This window comes from Emydura macquarii, unplaced genomic scaffold (assembly GCF_026122565.2).
Source record: "Emydura macquarii macquarii isolate MOO-44397 ecotype Brisbane River unplaced genomic scaffold, CSIRO-AGI_Emac_v2 contig_1254, whole genome shotgun sequence".
Lineage (NCBI taxonomy): Eukaryota > Metazoa > Chordata > Testudines > Chelidae > Emydura > Emydura macquarii.
In genome coordinates, this window is record NW_027131391.1 from 5,251,051 (window position 1) to 5,265,850 (window position 14,800).

General features: G+C 43.6%; 1 long non-coding RNA gene across 1 annotated transcript in view; it reads left to right on the forward strand.

The window, feature by feature from the left end:
- The first annotated feature begins 1,269 nt into the window (after positions 1-1,269).
- Positions 1,270-14,800, forward strand: part of LOC137154557 (uncharacterized) — a 256,245-nt gene continuing 242,714 nt past the window's right edge. The window contains exons 1-2 of the long non-coding RNA XR_010920233.1: positions 1,270-1,337; positions 1,689-1,805. This is a non-coding gene — a long non-coding RNA (uncharacterized lncRNA). The remainder of the gene's footprint in view (positions 1,338-1,688; positions 1,806-14,800) is intronic.

A 14,800-nucleotide genomic window follows, 5' to 3' on the forward strand; every position in this document is an offset into this window, starting at 1 on the left:
TGTTTCTATGTCTGATTTTGCAAAGCAAGTCGTTTTTAAGTGAGGTGAAATGTGGGGTACACAAGTCAAATCAGACTCCTGACAGGGGTACAGTCGTCTGGAAAGGTTGAGAACCGCTGAAATATGGCAAATGAAGCTTTTTTAATTAAAAAACAAATTTTGTTGCCAAAAAAAAAAAGCAGATTCACGTTTACTCAGACATTTTGAAAATGTATGTCAAATTCACTGAATTTTTTCTGTCAGAAACTCCATCCCGCCCCTCCCCCGCCCCTCCCAAAAAGGAATTCTGGAAAAATCTAAATGTTTTGTTTCAACATATTTTGAAAGAAAACTGCAATTTTTCTGTTCAAAACAGCTTTACATTTTCAGTTTCACTTGAATTTTATTTTTAGGAAAAGGTAAAAAAACCAAACAAACAAACCCTTGAAAACAAAACAAAATGTTTTGTTGGACCCGAAATGCATTTTTCCCCCAACCCAGCCCCACTCCAGCCGCAGCCCCACCCTCAGCTGCAGCCCTGGCCTTGGCCACTGCCCAGCCCCGGCTGCCGGCTTGGCTACAGCTCTCGTCCCAGCAACACGGTCCCAGCCCCAGCCCCGCCAGCCTCGGGCCCTGACCGCAGCCCAGCTATGGCTCCACTCCCAGCCATAGACTCACCCACAACTACGGCCCCAGCCTTGGGCCCTGGCCCCGGGTCCTGACCGCTGGCCCGCTCTTGGCCCCAGCTCCCAGCTTGGGGGAGAGGGTGGCATGAGGTAAAACATTTGGAGAGCACTGCACTTAGGTGTTTTGAAAATGTTACCCTTACTCCTTTCCTTATGTCGTTTCCCCCCTGAACGCATCCACGTCCCCAGCAGGCCTGCTCTACAAAATGGCCTGCTCTGTGCAGCACAACTTCACAAGCACTCTACAGGCAAGGTCCCACTGCACGCAGGTTACCATGGCATAGAGCACTGATTTCTGTTTGTGGCCCATGGAGGTGCTCCACCCAGCTCCATCTGGCCCAGAGCAGGGAGAAGGTTGGACCACCCTTTAGGTCAAACAACAGGGCCTTGTGCTTTTAGAGAGAGGGGGCCGTGACTCAACTCACTTCACAAGTCAGGGCATCGTGACATTAACTGGCCACCTTGGGTGCTTGTTGACTCTGTTGCTGGATTTACTTCCTCCACAAATGTTGTTATGGGGCATATAAATGCCACTCTGGTACTGAAAAGGTTAAGGGAGCTAGAGAGCTCAATTACCCCATTCTGTGGCACCTGAAGGGGAGCCAGGTAATTAAGGATCAAATCCAGCTGAGGGGAACCAGACTGGATGGTTCCTAGAACTGTGGTGGAATGGTAAGAGAGCCCTAAGCAAGGGGTAGTTGTGAGTGTCCTCTCTCTGGGAAAGGAAACATGGAGGGGCTTGTAGGAAGGAGTTTGTGCTATGGGACTGACCCTGAAAGGAGAAAGCAGCAGTCAACTCCTAAACCAGGCCTAGATGAAGAGAGACTCCAGGGAAAAAGCCCTCAGGGTTAGATGTTTGGGAGAAAATAGGCATCTAGGGGGAAAGCCTGGGGAGGTGGTGTGCTTTGTAATGGAGGGAGGAAGAAATCTCTCAGACTTGGGAGAAGGATGAGGAATCTGCAGAGGACTCAGAGGGTGGGAGAGATTTTGTTCTTTTGAGTTGAAACATTGAAACCCTGGAAGGGATGGGACTGTTTGACCTTGAAGGCCAAGATGCTACATGGACCACTGAAGTCTGGAGGAGGTGGTGGCAGAGGGGCTGTGATGCTGCATCTTGCCATAAGGAAGTGCTCTGGAATGGTGAGTCCATGACGTGTTCTGTTACGTGTTCAAAGGCTTTGTATTTGGGTCTGGCTTGACAAGATTGCTTCATTCTCTCTCTCACTGTAACAAGTGTTCCCTTAAGTTAGATGCACGTGGCAAAGAAAGAAATCCTAGTTCAACAGTAAGAGCAGTTGCTCGCTGCATTTCCTAGCTCTGTGGCATGGCACCTGCTCTACGCAATATGGTGCAGTGTAGAATCCTGGTTTCAATGTTTCATGATATTATAGTTGGATTTCATCTCCCTCCCTCTACTGCTGGATATCCATAAGATTTCTATCCTCAGAAGACTTTTTTTTTTTTTTTTTAAATGTAATGCTGATTGTGTGGCAGTCACTGTTTCACCCTCTGAGTATCTCTTTCCCTTTGGCCCGACTGGCTGTGACAAAGAGAGACAGAGCGTGCTTACTGGAGCAAAGCATACAGTAGTGCTGGCAGGAACAGTGCTGTTTTTCTCCCACTAATGCAGCATGTTCCTCTTGATTAGATTCATGTTGCAAATATGCTGTAATGAGCTATTGCAGTGATGGAGCAGAAATACTGGTGTAAGAGGTTAATGTAAACTCCATTTTTTTCCCAGTGCTTAAGGGCTTTAATTGACTGTTTGGGAGACAGCGGACAGGATGTTTTTAGGAAAGATGGGCTCCCCACTCAGGCTCATAAGAGTGGATTAAACACCACGGTGGGGAAGTTTTCTGTCCCTACTTCTGTCTATACTAACTTAACTTTCTTGTTTTATATGCCATCCCTAGAGGACAGTCAGCATGATTTTATCCCTTTTTGCTGTTATTCCATCTGCTTTTTTTTTTTTTTTTTAAATACATAAGTGAAGATTGAAATTGGGTCATTTGCTGGTAAATCAGTGCTTGAGCCCCAGCCACATTCCCCACATGAGGCCAGGGAAGGCCCAGCAAGCTGGCAGTCATGCCATTGTGGGTCGTGATAATATCTGATCTTATGGCTCAACAGGATCAGGTCTTAGCAGTAGTTGTACCTGAGGCCTCCCTAGAAAGATCTGGGGCTGTGGGAAATGTTGGTGATTCAGTAGGAGAGTCAGCACGGATGCTGATGAAACAGGCTGCTGGGTAGCAGATCATGGTGTTATCAACATTTGGATGAGACTATTCAGCTCATGCTCTCTTGCAGTCATTAAAAACCCATTGGCACAGGGTTAAATTCATAACTACTCAGGCAATGATATTGTGACTTTGCCTACTTTTCCCCCTTGTAATTTCTAAAGGAGAAATATTCTTCACTTCCAGTCCTAAACTGTCGTTTTGCTTGGGAATGTGACCTGCACTCTACCATGCAGACAGTTGCATTTCATGGGTAGACAAAGCCATCACTATATGCGTGTGGACAAAGCACTTCAAGTATTGATTCTTCTAGATGAATGGGGTGCTATTAATGGTAGACATTGGTATTATTCAACTAAAATAGAACAGATACAACAGTATTTCTGCCAAGTTTCTTGCCCAGAAAACCGAGAATACCAATATGAAATGGAAAGTTTCAGGTTTACTAATGGAAAGAGGCTGGAACCTCACGGCAGGGGCCCCTGTCCAGCTATGATGGGAGACACTCCTAGCCAGGCATCAGCTTGGGATGGGGTGTTATCTGGTGTTTGGCGTGCAAAACTGGGAGTGGCTAGAGCCCATGAATGGTATTTCCCTCCACTCTGCTGTGGGAGTGGGGTCTGAGGGAAGCATCTTCCATGCATGGCCATTAGTAGGGGCAGAGGAAGCACTGAGGGGGACAACGGAGGACGCAAAGAGAAGAGATAAAGGAGGTGGGGGCTAAAGAAAGATAGGAGGGCTGAGGGAGACATGGAAAACCAAGGGAAGGAAGGCGCTAAGGACACAGACAGGGAAACAGGGAGACTGGAGAAATGAACACAATGAAAGCAGAAGGGAGGGGAATGCTAAATGTTAATTGGAGGAGAAGCAGACGCTGGTGACCGGTGAGGGATGGAGACTGATAGGAAAAGAAAGGGGGGAGGGAAGAAAACAAGTGCGACAGGGTTTAGAAACATTTTCTATAAAGTTGCTGCCAAAATTGTCTGATAAATCATATCTCCTGCCCAGATGTACCTCTGAGCAGGGATGCAAAATATGTGCACAAAATCCCAATGTATCCCCACTGTATTTTTCTGCAGGGTGGGAAATGCCACCAGATAAATTCATTGGACATGTTATTGCCTGTTCTTGTATTGCCCATTTGGCTAAGCTTACACTTCAAACCCACTGGAGAGGAAACAGTAAGGGGCCTTCTCTGTTTGAGGTGTACAGAATGGGTTTTGGCCTGCTACCCATATAAATGTGAGGCTGTGGCGTTTCCCCTTTCCTGTATAGTGGGTATTATCATAACCCGCCCACCCTGTCTGTCATCTGGTTACAAGGAGATTCTTGGAGTGAATTATAAAACTTTGGAACAGTAGTTCTCAACCCATGGGCCACAAGCACCCCAGTCAGCACACAGCTGCAGCATGTGACATCCTCAGGGCCACACAGGTAATATATTGTGTGGATGTGGCCCACATAACACAGAAAAAGCTGCATAGGCAGCCCACAGTGGTAAATATGTTGAGAACTACTGCTTTAGACAATATGTACAGCAAATCCTGAAACTGCTGAACGCCTGCAACTCCTGTTGCCTTCAGTAAGAGGTTTTAAGTGCCCAGTGCCCTGTGTGTGTGTTACTGGCTTGATTCTGCACTGCTGATATGAATAGGAATTTTGTAATTGACTTTAATAGGAATGATCCCTAAGATTTATATTCCTCATTGCTTCTGGGTTTGTTTTCTCCTTACTGTGGGATACAGAATTAGGTGACTAATTCTCTAGGCATCCCAATCCTTTATTTCATCCATAGCAGTGGTTCTGGGCCCCTAGACTGCAAATTGCTGATGTTGATCTTTAGAGCACATCTGTGAGAGATGCTGAGCTGGTGAAACATCTTTCAGGGCTTTAGCACTGAGGAATCCTATTTGACTACATGAGGGTTTCCAGGGGCTTCACTGACCAACACGAGCAAGTCCAAGCCCCTCTTGTGTCTGTCTTTGCTATAAATTCAGCTGTGGCCGAACTTGCAGAAGACACAAAAAATCAGAGTGGTAGCAAACTTGGAGGGGGACCAAGCTACCAAGTGACCTGGGGGGGATGAGACTGGTGGGGCTGCAGCACGAGGGGAATTCAGGATCAATAAAGAGCTACCCACTAGCGGAAGAAACTGCAATCCTTGTTCCCGCCTCCATTTTTGTATCCATGCTCACAGCCACACCCATCACTCATTTTATGAGTATTTATATTTATTAACCACCGATATACACTTTCAGTGTAATATGGGTTTGAAATGAAGTCCCTGACCCTGCAAACATACCTTTGCACATGAGTAGTCCTACTGAATTTACTAGAACTAAACAAACAAGTAAAATTACCTGTGAATGTGTTTGCAGAACTGGGGCCCAGGTTTCTCAACCTACTTTTACAAAGTTTAGAACTTAAAGGGACTCCAACAACTTGAAATCTAGTCAGCTTTTTTTTTTAATTCCCTTCTCAGCTGGATGTATCTGCAGCTGGAGGGTTTGCTGATCTCTGGAAATGGCAGAGAAAGGTGGCTGAGAAGTGGTCCCTTGGCCTGCCTGAACCTCCCAGAACTGAAGGAAGGAATTGCTTATTGAGCTTATTTCCAACAGTGAGATGGCATCACAAAAACAGCACAATGAAATGGCAGGGGTCAGCCTTTCCAAAGAGCTCAGCAGCCTCCAGCTCACCTACTTTTTAGTGTATGGTGAGGGTGGGGGATTCCCCATAGTTTTCATTAAGGGGTGGAGGATGCCTCATCATTCTCATTGGGAGCTCTCATATGCCACTGTCATATGCCACTGACTGCTGATCCGTGTCTTGCCCCCAAATTCCCATGTCCTTTGAGCACCAACCCAAAGATGCTCCCTCCCACCCAGTGAGCTTCTGCTGGACTTGCCTTCTCTCCATCTGCCTCTTTTCTGTCTAGAAAATGTAGTTAAATAAGTAAAACGGCATGGTTTAACCCTGAAGCAAGAACATGTTGTGTTCATGCTTTTTCTTGCTCACCTTCCATAAAAAGAATCTCCAAATGTATTATTTTTTTAAAAATGTACATTGATTTTTAAACTAGTCTCGTGACTTTTGGGGTCTGACTCAGATTTTTTTTAACGACTTTGGGGACTGTTCCTTATTTACTATTTAGATTTCAGTTCTGCAAAGGAATTTATCCTAGAAATGTGTGGTGGGGACACGACTAAGTCTGTTACTTCTTAAACTGGAAGAAAGAACTGTGCTGAGAAGCTGCTGGAAACTGGAAATGGGAGCTTGCCTGTTTTCCTGTCTAAGGACTGGTCTGTACTGGGGATATTTGTACTGCTGTACTTGATGTACATGTAAATGTAAAATGTGGCTTGCTACAATGCAGTGCATCTGCCTCTGTAACTCAGTATGGTTGCATCAGTACAAATGCCCCCATATAACATCTTGCACTGATGAAGTAAATGCCAAGGGGTGCTTCATGATTCTCTTCCCCCAACTCTCTGTCCTCCAATCTGCAAGCCCCTTATCAAAATGAACAAATGTGCTGGATGTTCTGACATTTCACTTAATGTATAACATCACAGGCTGCACAGTTCCTGGAGAGCCTGCGTAAGCTTGATGATCACCTGTCAAAAATAACATGAGGATTTGCCAGCCACTATTTCTTCCAACAGCCCTCTCACATCCCCACCAAAGAATGTTTGTGCATTGCTGCCAATTTCTGCCAAGAGATAGACAGCACTGGGGGAAAGGCAGAAGCTGCCCCTGGGTTTCCAGTAAAATGGTGCTTCATCTATTTTGGGGGAAAAAAGAAGTACATTATCCTGAGAAACAAAGATCTTTCTCCTGGAAATCAAGTGCAGGGAGATGCAATTTCGATTCAATGGGATCTATACAGTGTAATCCAGACTGTTTCTTAGCAGATGGCAGGGCTATGATCTGAATGACACCTGAGTAAAACTGGAGTAACAACTCTGGATTTACCCTGGTATAACTGACATTGGAATCTAACTTGGGAATCATAACTCTGCATTTACATTAGTGTAATTCCAAACACAATCTGTCTTCTATATTTTTCTTTTCCGATGGGCATCTGTTTCAAGGATCTTTGTTCTTTCAGAAGGGAAGGACCACATGGGCAGGTTAAAACATATATTACACTGCTAGCCCATTAGATGTAATCTATTAATGAGTGTCAAAATTTCTTGTTCTGTGATGTTGAAATTCCTTCATTTGTCTAATGACGCTGTCTTGAGCACAGCTACCACAGGGATATAATTACTCCTTTAAAAAAAATTAACAAAAGATTGCTAAATCCCAGTTAAACTTCACAATCTGCTCTTTATAGGATTGTACAGGATGTACCATTCTCACCATTATATTTATTACACTCTGGTCTAATCTTTATATTTGTTTACATGCTCACCTTTCCAGGGCCCAGTCACAATGTGGGGGGAATTGCAGTGATGTGGTTGTATTATTTTGACCTCATGATTTCTGAAGTGGTTGGGTAATCGTTTTGTGGAAACTCCAACTGTCTTCTGTTTGCTTAAAAGACCAGTTTCTTAGAGGGTGTAAATTTTTATAACTATGGGCTTCAACTGATCTGTGGTGACTTGAACCATTTGGCAAATCTAGCTGTTCAAAAATATAAAGCATTCTATAAGTGCTATATGTGTGTCTTGGGTGCTCAGAAAAAATGCTCTGGATTCATTTACACCCTAATCCCATTTCTGATATTTGTAAAGGGGAAACCAGGGAAATTCCCTTCCACTGCTATTTAAACTACCTGTTCCTACCTCTAAATGTTCAATAACTTCCTCTTTTTGTGGTTTGGGTTACTTGTAAATAAGCCATGGCTAGAGTTGGGCTGAAGAAATCATCAGGATTAAGTTTTATGAAATGCTTTGAGCTGTCACCCCAAGATTTTGCCTTACCAACCTGGTCCTAGTATTGAGAAGAGATGGGCCCAAATCAACCCCTCCCGATCCCACCACTCCTGACCTTTGGGAAAGTTTGTAGTGGGTCTAGATCTGAGCTTTGTCTCTAAGTTGTAGTAACCCTGGCCCTCTTTCTGGGCTGAGCTTTCAGGCTTGTTGGAATCTGAAGCTCGAAGTATGACCACCAGGATGTATGAACCCCTTCCAAAGAGCAACAGAAGAATAGGTTTGAATGAATCTTTGGGAATTGAAGCCACTGAGTTTTGCTCCACTGTAATTACTGTTTGCTTCTATCTGCATCTTCAAGCCTTTGAGTAGCAGCTCCTCTCTAGCAAGCTAGTGAGCAAAAGAGAAATGGAATTTCAGTACCTAAATGCACTATCACACAGGGCAATCTAGTTTAGACAGCTGTAAATGGTTATTTTTTAGCAATGTTTTTTTACTTCTCCCACAGTCACCCCCTGATATCTTAGAGGTGTGTGTCCTTGTAGAACCTGATTTTAAAACCAAATACACACAGAACTCCCTTTCTAAACTCCAGACAATATACTTTGTGGAAGATTGAATGACAAATCTACAACAAAGTGATCCTTCTAAATATTACTATTCAATTCAGTCATTTTTATGCAATTCTTGTTGTGTTAAATTTCCCTCTTCTTTTGACTCTCTGAAGTATATCTGTTACTATGGCTACAATTATAATGTTTATATGGGTGGATCCTAGTTACATCAACAAGTGCAGCATAAGGTCAAATATATGGTTAAAAATGTATACCTTAGTTTGAAATGCAGAATTTCGTACACATTGAGTGGTGAGTGCATAAGAAAACCTGTTTGCCGGAGTATTCTTGTTTTATGTATCCATCAACACAGTAACAGAACTAATGTATTCACACTCTGGAGCCTCTCCCTCCAATACGTTTTTAAAGTGGCTGTGTCAGTTTCACATATCAGTCCATAGTAGATGTTCATGCTAATATTCCACAGTATATTTCCACTTAAATCTCGCCAAAAAACAATCGGTGTGAAATTTCATACACATGGTCTTACGTGTTGGGGGAATTTCCCCACCCCCCCCCTCCTGGAGAGTTTAGAGACAAATCAAACAAGACATCAGGAAAAAGTAAGATTTTTCTTCCAGTCTTTATATTTCCCGAACTGTCCTTATTCAAAAGCTTCCACAGAAGAAAATTGAAAAACAAATAATTTAGGGGAAAAATCTATTGAAACTGTCAGCCTTCTTTAAAAGGTTATATTTCAATGAAATGTTCTTGTTCAAAATATTGTACGGTAGTATGTTGTCCATCAAAAGTATGCAAGTATATAATTTTCTCTAGGATCATGTAGGGACAGCAGGGATACAAAAACACAATTAAGGTTGTTCATAAGCACCTTTTGTGCTGCATATTGTTTTCCTGTGTATGTTTAGTGTAACTTTTAGATTTGAATGTTGTGGTTTTTAGTCTTTGTAAAGCTACAATGTACTGTTAAGGTGAGAAACTTACTGTTCCATTATCTGCAAGCTTACCACCACCCCTCTAGCAAAGTTTTTGGCTGAGAATTTCCTTTCTTTTGGGGCCTTTATTTTTAAGAGTTTTCTCAGTGACACCTTTCAGACATGATTGGCATGAAAGCTGCACTCTGTCTTGTGTTGGTGTTGCAAATACTGCAGCAAATTCAAGCCATCACAACTCTATCAAACTATACTTGCTTTGTGCGGTGTGCTCGCATGGGCTCTCATGCTATAGTGCTGGCTGCTTTAGAAATGCCATAGGTAGCTAGCAAGATAGACACATGGTGGAGGAAAAGGATGGATGAGTCAAAAATAGTGGGAAGGCATGGGAAACCAGGAAGATGTCTGCTCTGTAGTTCAATCACAAACTGCTCATTTTATGTGCTGTATAAAAGATATTTAAAAAAAAAAAAAAAAAAAGTTCACAGAAGGACCGGAAGTCACTGGTGAAGGGTGAGAATTCTAGTGGACAGCTGTGCTGCTGTGTAGAAAAAGGAAAAAGACCCAACAGCCCAGTGCCATGAGTTAATGATGACATATCAGCCCAGACTTAACTGAATGTTTGTTTTTGTGGTTTTAAGTCAGTCCCTTGACATCTCCTAAGCATTGTTGGTTTTTTTTTTTTTTTGTGTGTGTGGTTGAAAATGTATTTTAAAAATCTCCCTAATTAACCAATTGTCAATAACTGCTTTTTCTGAGACATAATTGGACTGTCATGTAAATACCTAATTAAGGACTTGTTAGAATGGGTTTTATTTGTGTGTTCTTGTGCTCCACTCACTTCTTAATCTCTAGCGGAATATTTCCTGTTGCATCAAGGGTTGCTAGCAAAACACTTTTTAAAATTTGTGTATCGCTGACCTTTTCCCTTTGACTCAAGAGATCAGCACAGCTCCATCCACAGACTGAACATGTTCAAGAGAGGCCCACGTACTAAAAAAGGTCTCTTGAAATCTTCTGGGGAAACATTCTTATTCCTTACCCTCAAAACAGCAACTCCCATTCATCCCTATTGTGAACTAATTACCTGAAAATGTTGTTTGAAACAACAACAGATATTTGAGTTATCTGAATGTAAAACATTTTGGGATAAATTCCTATTTATATATTTATTTGCATAATTTAAAATACTAGCCACGCATTATTGCATCACTCAAAAATATTTTGTAGAAACTAGAAGTGGACCTGAAGGAAATCCTGGGTCTGACTTTGAAATCCAGACTCCAAATCTAAATTTTGCCTTCGTTACAGAGAGCACTAGAACCTCAAATAATCTTCTGAACTTTGGGGTGCAAAATCCTGTTCTGAATCTTCCTGAAGTTCAGGGTGTTCCGGATTTAAATGAGACCCATCCCATTTTGGAGATGCAATAGGTCTGAATTATGACCTGAGGTTCAAATCTGGGTTTTAGGTTTAGACTAATTTCTAGTAGCAAATATACAAGGTTGTAGAATAAAATAGTGAAGTGACCCTGTGAAATGAGAGTAATGGGGGTCTTCAGACATTGAAAACAAATGTAAAGCCTTACTGCAAAGGAGAGGCTATGAAATGAAGACAAGCAGCTGCACCCATCCCATTGCGTTTAGTTTCACCCGCTCTCTTAAAAATTGTCCTGATATCACTGGTCGATGTTGGAAAAACCCCTGTTTGCTATGGAGAATGTTTAAGAATGAAGATACTTCAGTGACAAATGTGGTATAAATGCTGATTTAGATTTAGATTAGAGAGGGATGCTAGGGATGGAAAGTATCCACAACAAAGCCTTTGCCTTAAGAAGTGAACAATCTGAGAGTATGAGAACTCCTAAATTCTAGGTGGTAACTAGACCAAGGGTACCATGTGTGTGTATGTGTGTTTGACAGGTCCTGGCTTCTTTCGGCCACAGGAAGGGGATGGGAAATGAGGTAGACACTCCACTGTTTGATCTCCATGGAAAAGAGTCTCAAATGTTGGTGTAAGCAGTAAAACACTTAGCGCCCCTCCCACCCCCATCATCACCACTTCTCCTCAGCAAAGCTTTATATAGAGTGTGAGGGCTCATAAATAACAAGTGAGCCTATAAATAAATACAGCTGTGAGCCGACAAAGCCTTTTGACAAATGAGGTTTGTTTAATTTCTCACGTGTGGTCCGTTTTGAGTCCAATCGGCCGTATTGCTACACTTTCAAAAGCAAAGTTTATGTGCTCAGGCCTGGGGGTCCCCTCTTTGTGGAGCTCTTCTGCTGGGCTCTGTACAAAGGAGAAGGGGGAAGAAAGGAATCCTCTCCCATAGATCTAAACTCACAATGGGAACACGTTGGCCTAATCTACCAAGATTGTGGTGGTGGTTAATGTGAAGGGATGTGTGGATGGAAAGGCAAAACTGCAGGAAGAGCCGTGATAATTCAGTAATTCTGAAACCATTGTCACTATTATTTAATTCATTTATCTGTATATTTTTATCATCCCACCTAGAAGCAGCAGTTGGGGATCAGGGCCCTGATCCGGTCAGTGCCATACAGATATCAAGTAAGAGTCCCTGCCCCAACAAGATTACAATCTTGAAGTCTCTACTCAGATGAAAGCCTTGTTCTTTTCAGTAAGGGTTCTGGGTGCATGAGGACTGACCCACAGCCACCATGGGGAGCTCCATGCTTTTCAAATGTTTAAGTATTTATTATTTCAAAGGAGAGCTAATGAGGCGATAAACCACAAGGGTGAAACTCAAATGGTTTATGGTACCATTAGGAAGCTGAGATGGAATTTTATAATTTGAGCAGGGTGAATGATTCAGTCAAGGATTTATCTAAAGGAATTAGTGCTTGTTTTCTGTGCATGAGTTATCTACAAATAGACTTTGATTTTTATGAACGTATTCATTATTTCAAATTGTTCAGCAAACCTTTATATTGACAGATTTCAGCCAATCAGGTTGCCCCTGAAATCTTTGCTATAAATGTCATTGGTCATTTGCCATCTGTTCTTTGTGTTATGGGATTTCAGTGACCAATCACATGGGGTTTCTGCTCCCTTATTTGCTGTCTGAAACCTTATAAAGAAGGGAGCTGCTCTGGTGCATGTAATGAATAGCTGGATTTGCTAGTGGAAACCCCTTCTTGTCTTGTGAAATTTGGTGTTTGGGGAGTAGCTGGTCCTTATGAAAACACCTGTTAGGAGGGAGGGATCCCCAATAACATTTGCACAACTGGCCAGGGAAAAGTTAACAAGAAAGCACATGGAAAAGTGATTTAGAATTGGTGACAATGTTCATGAATGTCCTGCCCCATTGTAAAGCTCAGCTCTGATTTATAATCACAGTTGTGGGCTGTAGTTGTTGCTACAGCAGTTTGAATTTACTCTCCAGTGAAACCTTTGTTCCATCCTCTACCTAGTGGCCACCGCTGCCTCCTTACAGCTATGCTATGGTACAATCTGAGTGGGCTGATTGGTGGAACCTGACCACATTCTGAAGAGGCAAGGGCAAAGGAAACCACTTCATCACGTTTATTCCTCACTTTACAAGTATCCCAAATGGATTCTGGTGGAATTGGTACATCCCAGTGCTCCTTGCTGCAGTGTACACCGTGTCCTGTCTCATACAACACCTACTCTTTCAGGATACCCTATGTATAAGCTGCTCCATTATGAGTTATGCTGATGTACATTTGCTTTCATAATGTTTAGTGCATGTTAGGGGAGGAAGAGGCTATATAAGCAGCCTTCCCCTTGTCAGCACTCCCCATAGAAGCCAGGCAGAATAGTTACTTAGGCACCTAATTCCTTTTGTGCATCCAGGTCTAAGCTGCAGTTTCAGGACTACTGTGTTGCACAAAACTCCTGCTGACCCCTGTAGGCGCCTAAACTTGCTCACTGCCGTTCCCGCCCTAAGTAAAAAGTTCCTTAGGTGTCTCTATTCCTGCCCATGCAGCTGCCCACTGCTGCCTCCCTCTAGGCATCCAGACACCTAAATTATAGTGATGTCACACCAGTGGAAGATGTGCATTCAGCTGCTTAAGTAAGGTGTGGGCCCACTCTGTTAGTCACCTGCTCTGCCTGCCTTCTGGATCAGGCCCTGTGGTGAGATCACACAGTACAGCCAGGGGAGGAGGAGTTCCCTCAACTTTTTAGCTCAGTGGTTAGGGTCTTCAGCTGGGATGTGGGGGACCATTGGTTCAAGTCCCCATCCCACTGGGGGCGGGAGGAATTTGAGCAGGGATCTGCCACCTTGTAGGCGAATGCTCTAACCATTGGCATATTGGATATTCTAATGTGGGGCTCCCTCAGTCTCTCCTATTAAAGGTGTTGTACTCTGGATTAATACAGAATCATTGGAGCAGGGGACTGAATCCTGCGACTCCCCTGTCTTGGATGAGTGCTCTAATCACCACACTCTAGAGTCGTTCTCACGTACACTCTCTGGTCCAAATGACTCTTCAGGTATTTATCCAGACTGCAACAGCTTCAACAGGACAGACTGAGGGAGCAACCCACCCCTCTAGAACAACTCATAGCCCAATGGCTAGCGAATTCACCTGAGAGGGAGAAGGGATTTGAACTGAAATCTGCCACATCAGGTGGAGGGGGGACTCGAAGTGGGTGTCTTCCACATCCCAGCTGAATACCCTGACCACTAGGCTAAACATTAGGAGTGAGGCTGTCATCCTCCTGTGTGTTCCCTGTCATCTTGGTAAAATGGTGCAAGGGCCTTACTCTAGGGGAATGTTCACAGCAGAGAATCACTGCACTGTCTTCAACCTGGACCCAGGCACCTACTCTGTGAGAGGTGGGGCTTCGTGCACATCCCTCTGCTTGGCATCTTGTTGGCTAGCTTAGGCAGCTCCCTAGTCTGCCATTCACAAAAGCCACTATGCTAGGGCACTTCTCTCTCCCCATTCATTGAATAGGAGACTAGGAGCCTAACTCAGGCTTTGAGTTGCAGGACTTCCTAGGCTCCAGAAAGTTAGGTGCTGTGATGCTCAGTGTCACAACACCTAATTCCTGTTGTGCACCCAAGATTTATAGCTGCTTCAAGTGCTGGCTAGCACACCAAGAGAGGATCCTTGCTCCTAAGTGGGAATATGTAGGCAGCTTGGGGCCGTGACCATATCCTTGTCTCCCTGCACACCTGCTGGTACCCCATAACAGGCATTTGGGGTGACACATGCCTCCTTTTCAGACCAGCTGTAAGTAACATTCTGATTATACAGGCTCCCTCTAGGACATTCTGGTTTGCCTGCCCTGCACAGCCAGAATGGCTCAGGGGCTCTTTGTCCATTATAACTATTCCTTCTATGCAGTTCTGGTGGGAAGAACCAGAACTGAGCATCAAATGTGCATTGGTTTCTAAAAATAGCCACCTGCCTTGGACAAGAGATGGGGGTGGGGGGGGGGGGGTGAAGGTCTGATTATCACAAGCCTTGGACATGCTCAGTCTCTTGCAGAGAAGGTGTTTTGTGGTGGCCTGATCACACATTTGTC